This window comes from Sminthopsis crassicaudata, chromosome 1 (genome assembly GCF_048593235.1).
Source record: "Sminthopsis crassicaudata isolate SCR6 chromosome 1, ASM4859323v1, whole genome shotgun sequence".
Lineage (NCBI taxonomy): Eukaryota > Metazoa > Chordata > Mammalia > Dasyuromorphia > Dasyuridae > Sminthopsis > Sminthopsis crassicaudata.
This window is the reverse complement of record NC_133617.1, coordinates 413,473,398-413,487,592: the sequence shown is the minus strand read 5'-3', so window position 1 is coordinate 413,487,592 and position 14,195 is coordinate 413,473,398. Positions and strand designations below refer to the sequence as shown.

At 33.0% G+C, this 14,195-nt stretch overlaps 1 long non-coding RNA gene across 1 annotated transcript in view; it reads right to left on the bottom strand.

Annotated features, from left to right (window-relative positions):
* Nucleotides 1–14,195, bottom strand: part of LOC141554823 (uncharacterized) — a 308,604-nt gene that overhangs the window by 248,718 nt on the left and 45,691 nt on the right. The window lies entirely within an intron of this gene.

Genomic DNA, 14,195 nt, shown 5'->3' with positions numbered 1-14,195 from the left:
ACTCAGTAGCGGCACTGCTGGATCAAAAGGTATACACAATTTTATAACCCTTTGGGCATATTTCCAAATTACTCTCCAGAATGGTTTGATAATTTTAAAGCTCCTGGACATGAAAATCATGTGCCTCAATTTCCTCATATGTAAAATGAACTAGAGAAAGAAATAGCAAATCACTTCAAGATCTTTACAAAAAAATCCTCAAGTGGGATCATGAAGAGTCAGACATGACAAACAACTGAACAACAAAAAAGCCCCCTGTATATTTGAGAAATTCAGTCTTTATCAGAGAAATTTGCTATAATTTTATACTATTTTATGATTTATGCTACTGTTTAAGCAAAATCTAGTTTCCTTGATTCTCTCTCTTAATTAGGTCTCGGTCTCTCTCTCTCTCTCTCTCTCTCTCTCTCTCTCTCTCTCTCTCTCTCTCTCTCTCTTTGCTTTGTCTGAAATAAAGATTATCATTTTTACTTCTACTGAAATATAATAGATTCTTCTTCCATGCTTTATTTTTTATGAGCCAATTAGAGTTGTGACTTACACAACTAGCAAATTCTACCTTTTATTTTAACTTTTTGTGTGTTTCTGTTTCAAGTTTCTCTTATAACAAAACAACATATTATCGGATTCTGGTTTTTAATCCATACTGGTTTCTGCTTCCATTTTATAGGTAAGTATATCTCATTCACACTCATAGTTTTTATTAGTATTTATTTCCCTCCATCCTATTTTTTCTGTTTATCCTTCTTTCTCTCTTTTTAATCTATCCCTCTTCAAAAGTCTGTTTTACTTCTAATGACCCCCTTAATCCCTTTACTTTTTTATCATCCCCTATCCCCAATATGTCTTATCATCTTCCCTCCTACTTTCCTACTGGGCAGGATAGATTTCTAAACCCAAGTGTGTATTCATTTTGAGCCAATTATAGTAAAAGTAAGATTCAAGAAGTATTCACCACCCTCCACATTTTCTTCATCTTCATTGGGTGCCTTTTCTACTTCTCCTAGTGCATCCCTCTTTTTTGATATCTTCATATATTTTGAAATCATCCCATCCCATCAATTAAGATTGATTTACATTTATGCTTTCTATGTTGATTGCTTCAAACTACTCCAATAATGACAAAGTTCTTATGAATTATAAAAACACTTTCCCATATAGAAATGTAAATAGTTCAATCACATTGAATTCTTTAAGATTTCTCTTTTATTTTTACTATTTTATACTTCTCTTGAATCTTATGTTTCAATGTCAAATTTTCTATTCAGATCTGATCTTTTCATCTGGAATACTTGAAAGTCCTCTATTTCATTAAAAAACCATTTTTGTCCATGAAAGATTATAATCAGATTTTGTACAGATTTTGCTTGATTGTAATTCCAACTCTTTGCCTTCCTGGATATCACATTCCAAACCTTCCAATCCTTTAATATAGAAGCTATTGATTCTATTATAATCCTGGCTATAACTCCATGACATTTGAATTGTTTTTTTTTTCTTTTTCTGGCTGCTTGTAGCATTTTATTTTGTCCTGGAAGCTCCGAAATCTTATTACAATATTCTTGAATTTTTTTTTTTCATTTGGAGATCTCTTTCAGAAAATGACCATGAATTCTTTCAATTTTGATTTTCCCCTCTGAATCTAATACAGTGGAACAGTTTTTCTTGACAATTTCTTGAAATATGATATTAGGCTCTTTTAAAAAAAAAATCAAAGCTTTTAGATTCTCAAATAATTCTTAAATTATCTCTCCTCAATATATTTACTATGTCAGGTTTTTGGTTTTTTTGTGTTTTTTTTTTTCCCAATGAGATGTTTCACATTGTCTTCCTTCTTTTGGCTTTTTTTAATTGTATCATGGAGTCATTATTAGCTTCCATTTGCTCAAATCTCACTTTAAGTAGTTCTTTTCTTTAGTGAATTGTTGAACTTCTTTTTCCATTTGGTCAATTCTTTTTAAGGAGTTCTTTCAATGAATTTTTGTGATTCACCATTAGGCCAATTTTATTTTTTCAGGTATTATTCCTTTAGTATTGTGTTTCTTTTACCATGATGTCAATTTTATTTTCCTACTTTTCTTGAATCCCTCTTATTCCTTTCCCCAATTATTCCTTTACCACTTTTCTCTTTCTTTAATTCTTTTAGGAATTCTTATTAGGCTTGGATTTGATGCTTTATCTTTGACCATTTTCATGTTGCTGTCTTCTACTTGAATCTTACACTTTCCTGCCACTAAAGTAGTTTTTCTAGTCAAATTCTTTTTTGTTGGTGTTATTTGCTCATTTTTCTTGCCTAATTCTTGACTTTTAACTTTTTCTTTTTAAAGTTAGGTTCTGCTCACCTGGAGATGGGGAAGGCTTTTGCTTGTTGCTATTTTCAGAGTTAGTTCTGGAAATCTATAAATTTTTGGTAGTGCAGGGAGAGGCGTCATTGCTATTCTCCTGATCCATACTCTGATTTTTACCCAGGCCTGACTCTCCAAAGGTGCAAGTTTTAGCACTCCTCTTGGCGTTGGAACTGAGACTGGGGCTCCCTGCTCCCTTGTGATTGATGAGAAGCATTGCTTTCCCCCCTTGAACCAAATGTTTCCAAGGCTAGCAAAGGATCTGCTTTAATCATTTTTTGACCAATTGTCCAACTTTCTTACCAGCTTTGGGCCAAGACTTCCTAAAGTTTCTTTGGCTGCTGTGGGGAAATATCTCATTCTGAGCTTTTGTTGATTCTGTCTCTCCAAATTTGATTTGAGAAGTCATTTTTAAATTATTCAGAAGGGAATGTTGGGAGAATTCAACTGGGTTCCCTCCTATATTACACCATCTTGTCTTTATCCCACCATTCCTTCTTCATACCCTTTGGTTGTCTTCTTTGTAGTATTCTCCATTTGTGGGTGTTTCTCAGGGCTCTATTAGGCATTTTTTTTCTTTCCATTATCTTTCTCTCTTTTTGATCTAATCAACTCCCATGGTTTTGATTATTATCTCTATCTATGATTCCAATGTGTTCAGCATTTATGTTTCTCCTAAATTCTAATATATATGGCACATTATTGACTGATATATAATTTATCTACTAGGAGGAATTGTCTTATTTTTTGTGCTTGTCAACATAGAATATAGAACAGTGCCTGGAAACTGGAAGATGTTTGATAAATTGATTTAAGTTGATCAAGTAAATTAATTAATATCAATAGGCATCTCAAATTCAATACAACCAAAACATAAACTCATTCTGTTTCCTGGAAAACTCACTTCTGTTTCCTAAGTTCTCTGCTTTGATCACAGGTACCATAATTCCTCCAGTCACCCAGGTTTGCAAATTAAGAGGGATTCTTGAATCTTTATTCTCCCTCACTTCTTATAATCAAATTAGTTGCTAAATTCTGATGATTTTATTCCCGTGATATTGTACACAATCCTACCCTTCCAGTATTGACATGATGACTACCTTAGTTTAGCCTCTTATAGCCTCTTAATTTAAATATTGAAAAAACCTCCTTAATTGTCTTTTTCTAGTCTCCCCTTTCTCTAATTCAATCTATAGACAGTTGCCAAATCGATGTTCAAAAAGCACAAACCTATGTTACTTTTCTTTAACCAAAGCTTCATTGGCTCCTTCTAGGATAAAGTACAAACACTTCTTGTGATATTTAAAGACTTTTAGATCCAAGATTACCCTGAAGGACTTATCATGAAAAATGCTATCCATACCCAGGAGAAAGAACTGAATACAGATTGAGGTATTTTATTTTTACTTTATTTTTCTTAAAGGATTCTTTTGGGGGATATGGGGAAGGCATGGGAATTTATGTTTTCTTTTGCAAAATGACTTTTTGGAAATGGTTTGCATAACTAACATGTGCCTTCTCAATGGGGAGGGGTAAGGATAAAGGGAGAGAATCTAAAATGCAAAGTTTTAATAGCAAATGTAAAAAGTTTTTCACATGTAACAGGATAATGAAAATATTGAAACATAAAAAATGACTTTCTGAATGTGTTCCCAATATATATTTCTAGATTACTGAATATTGTTCTGCCTCACGAGGTATATTCTAATCACATTTTCTGTTCCATCAATACAACATTTCATCTACCACTCCCACACCTCTGTCCATCCTTAATCCATCTGGATTGCTTTTCTCTTTATCTCTATTTGCTAGGATCCCTATCTTACTTCAATGCAAAGTCAAATTTCTTCCCCAAAAGAGTCCTTTCTTGATTTCACTCATCATTAGGACACTTCCTATCTTATTCCTGTCACCACCATCACCAGCACCACAAAATTTTAATTTATTTTGAATATTCAAAGCCTTTCTAGCTTGTTAGAATATTCCAGAGCTTATCCTCTCAGAATCATCTCCACATCATAAAAAAGTATCAAATTAGCATTTCAGGTGAAGAGACATTCTAAAAAAATATTTTGACATGTTTCAATTGAAGTTTTATGTGGTTTTTAGAAATTGCACTAACTATACACAATATTTACTTATAGCATGTTTTGTTCAAAATCTATGATTACAGTATCTAATTTACAATTTATTTCATATTATTTATTTTATATTATAGTATATGCACGACTATTACTAGAGCTTTACATTTCTAGATTATCAAATCCCAAACATTGATTTTAAAGATGCTTTATTGATTCGATAGAATGAATTTTATATAATTATTTAAACAAATATTCTCTTCCTTTCCATCTTTATATTCCCTTTGATTCAGACTGTACCTAGGCACAGAGTAGATAGGTATACAGTAATTTAACTGGATATAATTGATTGAAAAATGTGGACAATGCATGATTACACATTTTTATCTTTGTACACTAAGAAGTTATATTTCCCACACTTAAAAAAATATATACAATATATATATATATATATATATATATATATATATATATATATATATATTTTTTTTTTTTTTTTTTTTTTTGCTGAGGCAATTGGGGTTAAGTGACTTGCCCAGGGTCACTGGGCTATATACAATATTTCTTTAAAGATGAAAGAGTATAAGTAATTAAATAATTTTGGCCAAAAATCTCTTATTATTAACATTAAATGAGGCAAAACAAAAACAAAAAAAGGGAAATATGTGTTCATCAAAGGTGTTCACCATTATCATGAAGGTGATCTGGCATAGAAAGTTCATATCAAATCAGGATTCCCTGTAGATGGTGAGAACTTCCATATACATATTGTGCTAATTTTATCAAATCTAAAACATCATAGAGATTTGTGTGTGTGTGTGTGTGTGTGAGCACACGTGTGCATGAAAATGCATAGTTAAGTTTCTTTTTTTTTCTTTTTTTAAATTCTTATTTTGACAATCATTAAATAAAATTAAAATTTCCATAAATTAAACATCAAAAAATATGAATGTCCTTGAAACCAAGAATCTACTATACACACATATATAATACTTTTTATAAGTCTATTATAAATTCAATATATATCTTTCAAAGTTATCCTGTTGGTATTTCTTTCTTATCCTCCTCCTTTTCTGTAGGAGTTTTAAAGCTACCACTCTCTTTCCTTTTTTCTTTTGAAATATACACATAGTAAGACACACACCAATATGTGTATATATGTGTTTGTAAGCCTAAAAGTAGCCCTCTCCCTTCAACTTCTACTACCTTGATTTTTTATAAAGAAAGAAAATAATCATCATAATTATGCAGAATCAAGCAAAACTAAATACTTTTGATCACGTCTGACAACCTATGTCTCATTCTACATCTTGAGCCTATTACCTCTCCACTAGGAGATAAGTAGCATGTTTCACTATCAGTTCTCTAAAATTGTAGTTGATCATTGAATTTGAACAGAGTTCATAAGGGTTTCAAATTGTTGGAGTTATTTTGTGTATGTTTTGTTTTGTTCTATAAATTGTTCTCTCAGTTCTTCTTCCTTCAAGTTCTATAACTTGGTCATTACAGAATCCCTGAAATTATATTTGTAGTCACTTCAATGGAATTTCATCCAATCATTCAGAGAGGTGGGGAGAAGGAGACATGGACAAAAAATGCATGTTGTAAAACTGATATGCACTTAGTGAATAGACCATATAAGTGATACATCAGCATATATATCTTGGACAGATCTTAACGTTAGATAATTCAGGACCTAGAAATGAACAAGAGAGTAGTAGCTAAAATTTGTGAATATTCTAATTCTTTTCATCTTTTTAAAGGATGTCATCAGAGATGGATGACAGGGAAAAATTGGTTCAAACAATCATGTGACTAGAGCAAGGGACAATCAATAGTCAAGCTTTGTTAAGATTTAGACTAAGGGGAGGTGGAACCAAGATGGTGGAATGAAAATAAAATACCTGAATTCTCCCCCAGACCTATCCAAATATCTTTAAATAACAAATTTTGGAGTATGAGAACCCACAAAAAGGCAGAGTGGAACAATTTTCCAGCTGAAGATGGTTCTGAAAGCAGGAGGCATATGTTGGCACCTGTGTGATATTGGAGCAAATCACTGTGCAAACCATGCCAGCACAACCCAAGTCCTATGAAACAGAAACAGACAGTGGCAACTCTGAATCTGCAACAGTAGCAGCAATCTCCAGACCTCTCAGCCACAGAGGCCAAAGACAACTCAGAAGGAAAGGTTTCTTGTACTAGGATGTGAGGGAACTCCAGTACAGGATCAAGTTTGGGAGACACTGAATCCATAGTAGCTGCAACATTAGCAACCAACCTGGGCAGAAACAGCAACCAAAGCAGTGACAGTGGCAGTTTCTGAAGATCTCAGCCCACAGCTAGAAGAACTGTTCAAAGGAAGATTGCAAGGACCTCTTTGCCAGCATTGTAGAAGGACTCTGTTGCTTTGCCTATACTCAGATCTGAGAAGCAGTGGTGGCTCGTAGTATAGTTCCCTAGAAAGATCTCTGAAAACATCTGCCCAAATCTCTGAAGCTAGGGATATGTCACCCTCTACCTTGGAAACAGAGATATACTTTAAAAGAAAGAATTAAAAGCCAAGTAATAGTATAGGAAAGTAAACAAAGAATAGAAAATAATTCTGACCACAGAAAGTAACTATGGTGACAAAGAAGATCAAGATGTTAAAGTCATATAGAAGATGTTAAAAATCAAAGCTCTTACATTCAAAGCCTCCAAGAAAAATAAAAATTGGTCTCAGGTCATGGAAGATCTCAAAAGGGATTTTGAAAATCAAGTAAGAGAGGTAGAGAGGAAAATGTGAAGAGAAATGAGAGTGATGTAAAAGGAAATACAAAAAGGTAATGAGGAGAAGAATGCCTTAAAAAGCAAAATTTGGTCAATTGGGAAAGATAGTATAAAAGCTTACTGAGGAAAACGAGTTTTTTAATTAAAGCTTTTTATTTTCAAAACATATACATGGATAATTTTCAACATTTACCCATGCAAAATCTTGTCTTCTAAATTTTTCCCTCCTTCCCTTCTCCCATCTTCTCCCATGAATAGCAAGTAATCATACATATATATGTATGTATATATATATATGTATATATCTGCTATTCTTCTATACATATTTCCATATTCATCATGCTGCACACACAAAAATCAAATTAAAATGGGAAAATGTGAGGAAAAAAGCAAGCAAACAACAACAAAAAGAGTGAAAATACTATGTTGTGTTCCACACTCAGTTCCCACAGGTCTCTCTCTGGTTGCAGATGGTTCTCTTTATCGTAGCATCAGTGGAAAAGGCCTGAATCATCTCCTCATTGAAGAGAGCTACATCCATCAGAATTGATCATCATATAATTTTGCTGTTGCTGTGTATAATAATCTCCTGGTTCTGCTCATTTCACTTAGCATCAGTTCATGTGAGTCTCTCCAAACTTCTCTGAAATCAACCTGCTGATCATTTCTTATAGAACAATACTATTTCATAGCATTCATATACCATAACTTATTCAACCATTCTCCAACTGATGAGCATCCACTCAGTTGAGGAAAATAATTCTTTACAAATTAGAATCAAGCAAATGGGAGCTAATGCATTTATGAGAAATTGAAATATAACAAATTAAACCCAAAAGAATGAAAATACAGGGGGTAAATATGAAGTATCTCTCTGGCAAAATAACTGACCTGTAAAATGGATCCAGGAGAGATCATTTAAAAATTATTGGTCTACCTGAAACCTATGATCAAAAAAAAAAAAAAAAAAAAGAGCCTGAACCACATCTTTCAAGAAAAAACTGTCCTGATATTTTAGAAATAGAGGGTAAAATAGATGTTGAAAGAATCTACCAATCATCACTTGACAGACATCCCAAAATGAAAACTCCAGGAATATTATAGTCAAATTTCCCAAGTCAAGGAGAAAACATTACAAGCATCCAGAAAGATACAATTCAAGTACCGTGGAGCCATATCCACTATATGGGATAATGCAAGATTTAGCAACTCCAAATTAAAGGACCAGAGAGTTTGGAATATAACATTCTGAAGAGCAATGGAGCTAGGTTTACATCCAAGAACCATTTATTTAGCAAAAGTGAGTATAATTCTTCAGGAGAAAAGGTGGATATTTAATGAAATAGAGGATTTCCAAGCATTCATGATGAAAAGACCAGAACTGAGTAGAAAATTTGATTTTCAAAGACAGGTTTAGGAGAAACATAAGAAGGTACACAGGAGAATGATGTCATAAGGGACTTAAGAATAGGGTTTACATGCCTACATGGGAGGATGATACTTGTAACTCAGAACTTTTTCATTATTAAGGCAATTTGAAGAACTATGTAAATGGAAGGAATAGGTGTGAGTTTAATATGAAGGCATAATAGCTAAAAAAAAAGAAGGGATGAAAGAGGAATGTACTGGGAGAAAGGGACAGAGAGAAGTAAAATAGTACAAATTATCTGCCATAAAAGAAGCAAGAAAAACTTTTACAGTGGAAGGGAAGAGGAGGAGGAAAGGAGAATTAGCTCAAAGAGAAAATAAATGCGCACTCAATATGGATACAAAAATCTATATTACCCTGCAGAAAAGTAGAAGGATGGTAGAAGAAAGAGCATATTGAAGGAGGGAATGGTCAGTAGTAAAACATTTTTGAGGAAGGACATGGTGAAAGTAGACAATAGAATAAATGGAGAGAAAGATAGTTAGAAATAATTATAAAGAAAACTTTGAAGCAAGTTTCTTTGTTAAAATCTCATTTCTCAAACATATATGGAACTGAGTCAAAAATAAAATTTTTAAAAACCATGCCCCATTTGATAAATGATGAAAAGTTATGAACTAGGCACTAAAGGATATAAAATTGTGTGCATCCTTTGGCCTAACAATTCAATTACTGGGCATAAATCCCAGAAGAGATTTTTAAAAGACAAAAAGAGGATGGGACATGGTAAGCCAATGAGAGTGGAGAGCAAGATGGGTCAATAGGCAACCCTCAAGTGCAGAAAGGTTAAGCTTCATTTCTTAAATAGTATTCAAGAATGATTAGAAATCAAAAATAAACAAACAATAAACAAGAATCTATTAACTAGTACTAGTCACTGTGCTAAAGTTTGGGAATTAAAAACAACAAGTACAAACAGTTCCTGCCTCAAGGAGATTATAATCTAATAGAGAACTTATATATATATATATATATATATATATATATATATATATATATATATATATATATATATATATATATATATATATATATATATATGTATATATATATATATATATATATATACATACATATGCATATACACACATACATATAAAGGTATAGACACAATATTCATCCAAAGTAAATGGAAGACAAAAAAGCAATTGAGGTTCAGTGAAGAGAGAAACAAGAAATTAGCATTTGAGCTAATTCTTGAAGCTAGATATTCTAAGAGGTGATTGATGGTGAAGGATAACCTTCCAGGCATGGCTATTATTCTGGGGAAATGTACAATGATGAAAGATGGAACATTGTGGGTGAAGAATAGCAGGCCAGTATGAATGATCTGTAGATTTTGTGGCTGAAAATAATATGTAAGAAGACTATGAAGGCTGAGAGAGGTTCAGTTGTGAAGCTGCTTAAGTGTCAGTCAAACTGATTCTTAATACTGAGTTAATATGAAGCCACTAGAGTTTACTGAATAGATCACATGATCAGACTTGTACTTGGGAAAACTACTTTAGTAAGTAACTATGTGGAGGAATCCTGAGAAACTACCTCTTCCAACCTCCCAAGAAAATGTCTTATTGAACTCCAGAGATACTCTGAATTCACAAATAGTTTCATAAGCTTCTATTATTCTACTTGGAAATCCCTGGGTTCCTACTTATCTTGTGGATAATACCCAGTGATGTCCATGGGCAAACTAGGTGCTCTGGGGTATCCACATAACCTTAAATTCCAGGCATAGAATAGGTGCTTAATAAATGCTTGTTGATTGACTGATGAATAGATTGTATATAAATGAAGAGCTTAATCAGTGAATCCCCTGAGAATTCACAGAAGAATATGGTCAAGAATATGGTCTTACAAAATAAGAAGGCAATGCAACCTGTATTATTGGAAGAAAAACCTACTTCAGTGCAATCATAGATTTGCAGAAGTAAATATAGAAATTTTAAACTAGAAGAGAACTTAGAAATTATCTGATTCTCCATTTTATATAGGAGGAGCCTTTTAGGCACTTATCTCATTGCCAGGTTGCCATTTGTGGCAGCATTATCATAATTAACAACTGAGGCTTCTACTACTGAAAGTCATATAGTTGTAACACAATAATTAACTTTTCATCCAAACCCAGATAGAGCAAGAAGTTCCTCAAGAAAAAGAATTTCAACAAGCCATGGAATTGGACTAAGAAGGAAGCTTTTTGAATTTAATAGAATTGACTCTCTTTGAATCTAACTTGAATCTAACTAATAACTTATCCTTTGAAAAGGATACCTTGGCTTTACAATATGGTATAAAGACTGAAAATGAGAAGGTATTGCTTTAATTCCATGTTTTTGAAGTACATGATCAGATATATTGTGAGTCATGTCAAGAAAGAATCTAATTAAGAGTTTGACCTGAAGTAGCAAGAATGACGAAAAGGCATAAAGGTCTTAAGATTCTGTTTTCTCTTCTCTTCTCTTCTATTTGTATGCCCTCTTTCTTTAAGCTTCTTTCCTGATGGAACAGAGTTGGTTTTAAGAGGACTCCAATGTGTATACATGTGTATACACACTCTCACACATATACACATTCATACAGTTATACCCACAGAAAAGTTGATTTAAAAATTGCAAATAATGGCTTAATTGAGGTAAACCTAACTAGCTTGAGGAAGGGGGGATCTAATTACATTTGATTTACAAGAAAGGCCACAAGTAAGGATAATATTCTCTAATATCTCTAGGTGAAGAAGTCAATTTGATAGATTTATAAATTTATACTGGAGTAAAAATTTCTCCATATGCCCATGTGCTTACTAATTCTCATTAAATATCTCTCTTTATATCTTAGATAAAATAATTGCTTATTTAGTGCCATTCAACCTATCAGACGGTCTATTCTACAATGATGAAAAGATTCCAAGGTAATAAGAATACTGGTCTTTAAAAATTTTGACATACATAATACATATATTTTAAAGATTTGGCATACTCATATATATGCAACTATGGTACCTTGTTAAAGGAGAGTTGGTCTATTAAAGATCATATAGAGATGGCCTTAGACATAGAAAGCCCGAGTTCAACTTCTGTCTCTGATTAATATTGGCTATGTGACCCTGAGAAATGACTTCTACTGTCAGTGCTCTAAGCAACTTATCAAGACTACTAGTTGCTGAGAAGATGGCAGATTGATAATAAAGTGAGTAATCTATGTACTTTCTAAACACCTCACACTTTTGAAAGATCTAATGCTTTATAAACAGTCTACAAAAGAGCAAGAAGTAAACAGGCTCATCCTAATAGGCATTTGGTAAGAAGCATATAGACAATGAGGGAGTGAAATAAGCAGTCAATTTAGTTAACCACATGTGGTTTGCCACTGAAAATGTGACTTCCAGAATAACTTCTATCCAGCAAATTTCTGGGACATTTTTTCTTCAACAATTGATATATATTTAGGAAGCTAATTAATTGACATTAGAAGAACAACAACACATGCACAAAGAGCCAAACATTGAGAACTGAGGAGAGAATTACATAGGCAAGATTGTTTGGTATTTTGAAAGACAAAAGTAATAATTTGGAGATTTTTCCAGTGTTTTGAATAGTCTATGGTACTACTTGCCCTCAAAATAGATGATCAAGTGTTGACTACATTTGTTGATTACAACTTTTAAAATGCTAAAAACTAAAATAAAAATATTTTTACATTTCTATAAGTGAAAAATAGTTGCAGCAACATAAGATTATCTATTACAAAGCTGAACTTAATCATAATACCCACACAACAATTTTAAAAGCTCAAAACAATGATTGTCACTTTTTTATTAATATCTCTACTATAACAAAATTGTTTCACTAACCATTAACCCCAATTAATACAAAGAATAAGAAAATCAACTCACTGATAACTTTGTCAGATGAGAATCCTTCTTTGATTGAATTACAAAATTAATCAGTCCAAGAAAGGCATAAACTAGGTGTGAAAAACCTAATCAGATTGGGAAGGACTACAAAGCTATGAAGCATTGGATGAAATCAGATGATGAAATGTATTGAGTTTAATTGAAAGAACTTGGCACACCTCTGGGTATATGTATATAAAAGAAAGAAATCTTAATAGCAGCATTCCAATAACTGCTTTGAGAATTAAGTTTAAGGAGCACTTTGAGGAGAGAGTTGTCTGTAACTAGAAAACTTTGAAGGTTAGGAAGAGGTGCTAAGACAGTAACAAGCCCAGAAGAAGTGCCAAACTCCTCTTGCATGATGATCATGACATATGAAATTGTACCAATAATTTTACACACACACACACACGTGTGTGTGTGTATTTATTTATTTGTTTCTTCAGGATTCCATTGGTACTTATAGGAGATTGTGTCTCAGACTTTTGAGGAAATGTTTTTGTACTATTTGCTCTCACTATACTATCTCCTGTTTTTAAAAAGATATTTAATTATCAACATCAATATCCCATAAGCCCTTTGGGCGCCAATATGTAATGTTCTGTTGTCTCCAGAAACTGCCGATCTCTCTCTAGAAGGAGATCTGCTGTTTCAACTCAATCTCTTGGCCAGATTCTTCTTTCTGTAGAGAGCCACCAACTATGACTTAGAGTAGACTCCTCCTTCTCCAGAGTGCCACCCTCTTTTATCCTCCCAGAGAAAGGGCATGGGATAACACAAGGGCTTGTGGGAAGATTACTTCTACCAATCAACTTGCTCCTTTTAAACATTAAGCTCCTCCCCAGAAGTTCAAAGGGGTAAAACTCCCCTAAAGGCCGGAACTAGAGAATTGTTAAGTACTGACTTAGCACTCAGTAAGAACCTAATATCTCATTATCTCATTAGCACTTAGTAAGAACATAACACCCTCCAACTCTTGAGAGTTACTCCTACAACCCAGGGGAAAAGTAGTTAGCCATTTTCTGAGGATATTTCAGATAGGAGTTGTGTGAAGTACCCCTGGAGGGTATGTTATTCTAGCAAGAGCTTAATTTAGTCATGATTAATTTACAATGATGAAAAACTACCTCTTCCCCCCCTAAAAAAAATTACAGCAATAGCCAAACTTGAAAAGAGTCGTAATTAGATTGTCCCAAATATATCATTTTGTTTTTATTAATTACTGAACTAAACACAGTAACCCTTTCTGAAAAAGAATGACTTCTCTAGTTTCTAAATAATCATCTTGGAACTTAAGAAAATGGTGTAGAAAATGTTGCATAACTTTTTTATTTGTCAGGCACTTTCAGAGTCTGAAAATGTTGTTTTCAGACATTTGTTAAAAATTGTTTTGAGTCCTCAGAACAAGAGCAGGTGGTATCAAAGGAGTGTATGTAGCATTATTCAAGACCCATCCTGAAATAACTTTATGCTTCTCCAAAATTTATTGTTTCCTGATGGAAAAAATATTGTTAAAAATTTACCAGCAAATCCCAATCTAAACTATACCATTTTAAAGATCTCTTTAAAAAATGTCAGTCAAAGATATATTTTGGAGAGGATATGGGAAAATTGTGACACTAATGCACTGCTAGTGGAGTTGTGAACAGATCCAGTCATTCTGGAATTTGCAACTATATTCA